Here is a 5,460-nt window from a genome sequence, read left to right as displayed (position 1 = left end):
TATATATATATATATATAGATAGATAGATAGATAGATAGATAGATAGATATTGATATGAAAAATATATTACAAATATATATATGTATGCATACACATATACGTATGCATACATACATACATACATACATATATATATATATACGTACATACAAACATATATATCTGTGTGTGTGTGTATGTGTGTGTGCGTGTGTGTGTGTGAGTATTCCATATTTACAATGCATTTATATGTATACGAATACAATCATATATATATATCGTAAAGTTCGTTAATATATGCTCTCATGTATACTGTTATATTGTTGTCTATATAACACTGAATCCAACACCTACATAATAGTTCATCCCTAAAAATTGAATATATACCATGCAGTATCTATAGTTCTTTAGTTTCTGAGTTCAAATTCCGCCGCGGTTGACGGTGCCATCCTTCTTATTCGACTAGCCTTCTCCTGACAAGAAATTCATATCCTGTGCCTGTAATAGAAATTATTATTATTATTATTATTATTATTATTATTATTATTATTATTATTATTATTATTATTATTGTTGTTGTTATATTATTAATAGCACATGCTATTAGAGGGATACTGGGGTAAGCTAAACGAAGCCCAGTACACAAGTCATGACGACCCGCCTGATAAGGGTAGACCAAGCACATGCATCCCGACCATATGTGCGCAGGATGGTGATCTCATGTCAAGGTAAACAACACATGACCATGCACGTGGAGCCCAGTTAAAATTTTCTTCAGGTAGAGTAGCCTATCTCCCTCAAAAGGTCCCTGAATAAGGTTTCTTTTAAGGATGTTGAACAAAACATCCATGTTTCTAGAGGTAAATTATTCAAACCTCAAAGAATTTCTCTCAACACATGGTAATGATGCTCCCCGCACTACTTCTGCTCATGATCAGAGGATGCACATTCTCTCAGCCACTGAGGGACGTGCTCAACTGGTTAAGGTCAAACAATTGACAAGCAAATATGTGGTATTGGAAGAATATTTGCTGTAGCCCGTCTTTTATACCAAGACAAAACAGTGTACATAATAACACTTCCAATCAGTTAAGATCAAAAGCCATGGGAGCCATTGCATGATAGTGCATCATCATCATCATCATCATCATCATCATCATCATCATCATCATCATCATCAATATTACTATTAATTATTCTTTTTATCTCAGGTTTTGTTATAAATCCTGTGTTCCATGCGCAGCGGGCTTGTTGCCCGCAGCGTACGGTAGCATGCTATCTGTTCTATTCAACTATCTAATACATTCCTGATTATTCTGTTACAAAAGGCAAACCTTTTGTAACAGTGCTATTGGGCACTCTATTCTGATTTCCATTATATTCCTCTTGATGCCTTCTGATACTGTCCCCTAGGATCCAGCAATAAATGGCACTGTCTTCAACTTCTTCATTTTCCATAGCCGTGCTATTTCGTATTTAAGAGTTTTGCAAATGTCTATTTCTTCGCCTTCCTTCTTAGTTGCAACTAGTATATTTAGTATGTACTTTGATGATGTTTTCTTTTATAGGAGCTTTCCCAAGTCTCATTTACTGAGCTCAAGTAACAGTAAACGAGACGTTTTAATACGTGAATTATTTATTATTAGCCATGACATATTGTAGGGGAAGGGGACCACGATGTGAGAACTAAGATTCTATCAAATTTGTAACATTTCAGTTTTGAAAGAATTTTAAGAGCGGCAGGTATATTGAAGCTGACAGGTTGACAATCATTTTCGTAGGATACGGGCACCAGGACCAATAGTAGTTGTAGCAGTAGTAGTAATAGTAGTAGTAGTAGTAGTAGAGGCGGTGGTGGTGGCGGCGGCGGTGGTGATAGTAGTAGTAGTATTATGTCCGTAATAATTTACACCATGCTACAATTTATGCATGCGAAACTTCAGATAATATTCGAGACTTCCGAAACTTTTGGATCTCTTGCATGTGATTATAGTGTTCAAGAGTGCCATTTAGTATTTTGTCTAAAGTCCTGCTAATTACAGGGATAGTTGCTGGTTTCAGATGCCCCATATTTTGAAACCTTTATTTCAAGGTTCGTGTATTTACTCGACGATTGAAATGCTTTAAAAGATGTGATGCAGTCTGCTGGCATTAACATATCCGTGAGCAGTAATTCTTTATAAGCCTGATTTGCTTACCAACATGTCTAACATTTTGGCCTGGATAGCACTATCAGTTTGAATTCAAAATTCCGTTGAATAGCATGATTAGTTTGAATATCTTCTTCTTCTTCTTCTTCTTCTTCTTCTTCTTCTTCTTCTTCTTCTTCTTCTTCTTCTTCTTCTTCTCCTTCTCTCCTCTTACTCCTCCTCCCCTTAATCCTCATCCTCTTACTCCTTCTCCTCTTCCTACTCCTAATTTTCCTTCTTATTTGTTCTTCTAACTACCTCTCCCCTTACTCCCCTTCCTCCTCCTCCTCCTCCTTCTTCTTCTTCTTTTTCTTCTTCTAGTAGTAGTAGTAGTAGTATGCTATGCTCGTAATAATTCACAGAATGTAACATTTGTATCCGTGCGAAACTCCATATAATATTCGAGACTTCGTTGTAATATTTGTAGTTGTTATAAATACAGAATGCCTACCACATTTATGCACAAAAATCAGGTATCGTCAACTATTATGCGGTTGAAACCTATGCATCGTCATTTCTATTGCAATTGTAATCTCTTCCCAAGTATGCACTACATTTAAATTGTATCTAATTCGTGATATTATCCTTGCACATAATACTTGGATTTCCCTTTCTTTTAAATTAGATATACCTTCTTCTAACTGACTCTGTTATCCACCTTTCTAATTAAGTTTCCAAAATTGATTATGTTTCACAGTTTAATGAAATCTGAGAGAATTTTCTTAGTTTTTGCTCACTCGTAGAAGTTCATCATTGTTTCATGGTGTTTTGTGCATGATATTTTCAAAACTGTTCTGTTCGACTACAGTTCAGTGCTCACATCACATTCCTAATTTCAATTTAGATATATTCAAACCCATGTACACACATACTCTCTCTTTCTCTCTCTCTCTCTCTCTAACACACACACACACACGCACACTTTCTCTCTCTCTCTTTCTCACACACACACAAATACTCACAATTGCACACACATGCATGCGCATAGACATGCTCTCACAAATATGTGTAAGCAACCGCACGCCACACAGAAAATGGAGTAGGCATGATCATGTATTTAGCAGATTCGCTTTGGAACAAAGTGATATATAGTTCAATCTTACTACGTGGCACTATACACAAGATTGTCTTTCGGTTATTAGCCTGGATCAACTAGGATTTGAGTAAAAAAAATTGTAGGATATATTTTGTCGTACTTAAACACATACACACACGTACATATTCTCACACATAATGTATATATATGTGTGTGTATACATGTATATGTATGTATTTATCTGTATATATAAAGGTAGATAGATAGACAGAAAGAGAGAGAGCAAGAGCAAAAATATCACATGCACATAAGTATCTAGCGTTTAATGTAAAGAATAAGTAGTTATGAGCTACTAATGGTTTCATACCATGAAAATATTATCTAGGCATGTTATTATCTAGGCTCAAAAACTGGAAAAGTAAAAAAAAAACCTGGAAAATGTAGGAACAAAAAACAATAAGAGTTATGTCCCTTTTCCCCGTATCGTCGTAAGGCTAGATGGTGTATAATCATCGATAGGGGTCTAAAGTCTGCGATACAGCTGCTAAATCGGGAGAGAGTGGTGTCTTTCAATTTGTCGACAGAAACATGTCCATATGTTGGCATTTGCTGAAAATGTCTGATCTGAAATTCAGTGGTGCGGTAACATTCTTAGTCTCAGGAAATGCTCACATGAGACAGGAATCTTTTACCTAGGTCAGTTGTAACAATTTGGAAGACATGAAGGAGGCTAAGTTATTTTCCTAGCTTCTTCTAAGGTCTACTCTTATTATTCGTATTATTATTAGAGGGGTTGTAAAAACAACAACAATAATATTGATAGTAATAATGATCCTTGGATGGAATTTATAAACATTTAATGCATCATTATTCGCGTTTCCACTAATCACGTCTCTTAAGATCGCTGTCCGTATTCCTGGGATGATTACATTGTAGTCTGTAGTATCCTTGGGCGGTGAGTAGATCATCTTCATGGATTCATTTCTTCAGGCGATATCGCATTAACAAGTGTACAAAACAGAGAGATGCTTCTCCCTTTTCACCAGTATGAAGGTTAAGCGAGTGAAATGGATCCATGAAGAGGATCAACCCGATGTCCAAGGATATTACAGACTGCACTGTAAGCATCCCAGGAGTACGGATTGTGATCTTAAGGGACATGTGACTGGTGGAAATGCGCGTAGCGATGCATTAAATAGTTATAAGTTCCATCCAATGAATATTGCTATTATTATCATAATATTTATCCTTCATTTTATCGGCACAACTCAATGCAACTCCGAAAAACTAGTTCATCAGTCAGCATTGAAGTGATCTAATTATCTAAATAGTTGAATTATCTCCCTTGCCAAAAAGAACCTAGATTTACCTCCCTTTCTAAATTTCTCGAAGCATCTGCGTCATGAGATGTGATTGCTGATTATTCAAAAAGCTTAGCGTTTCTCTTGGAAGCTTCTAGAATGTCTAGCGTTCCATTAATAAAAACAGCTTGGTAACCCAGCTGTTCGCTTCTTAGTCGATTAGACTCAGAGCCATACACGTCATTGCTATGTCCGTCTATTTCTCTACGCCACATGACTGAAACCACCACTTAGCTGTTATTTCTACATTTTCTATCTTTGAACTTTCTTGCATATATTACTACATTCAACTAGATTATATATTTTGATCACACGTATCATCATCGATAAAAGAAATAAAATATGTTTTTATGTAGAAAATATATAAATCTTGAACTTATACTTTCATCTATATATGAACTCTTGTAATAATATACACTCAGCCATATCAACACCTTGTACTGACTATATATTCCCACTACAGTATCATTAGACTGTGCCCGGCATAATGGAATAGAAGCTTTATTTACATATTCAAAACGTTTCCAAGATTGCCAGGTTTTTGTCTCTCTCACCAAGGTCAGCGGCTATCGGACGCCGACGAAGGAAAATAACCCTGAAATCCGGATCCGTTCGTGCTGCAGATGTTGGTGAGAGGGATAACTACCCTTGGCAAACAGGACACAGTCGTGTGTCGATAAGCCAGCTGGAGGAGATGTCCTCCTGGGGCTAAAAGCAACAGTAACATCCACCCCTAGGGGTCAGCCACACTTAAGTGGCAATATACTACACTTTATCGTGCAGTTACTGTTAATACTTCATTTAGAGAATTAACATTGCTTGTTTTCACCTTTTCGATATCAGTGAAGAATTTCACTTGAAAAGAAGATATAAGATTGCCAGGTTTTTGTCTCT

Source organism: Octopus bimaculoides, chromosome 8, assembly GCF_001194135.2.
Source record: "Octopus bimaculoides isolate UCB-OBI-ISO-001 chromosome 8, ASM119413v2, whole genome shotgun sequence".
Classification (NCBI taxonomy): Eukaryota; Metazoa; Mollusca; class Cephalopoda; order Octopoda; family Octopodidae; genus Octopus; species Octopus bimaculoides.
The sequence above is the reverse complement of the archived record's forward strand: the minus strand, read 5'-3'. Positions refer to the sequence as shown.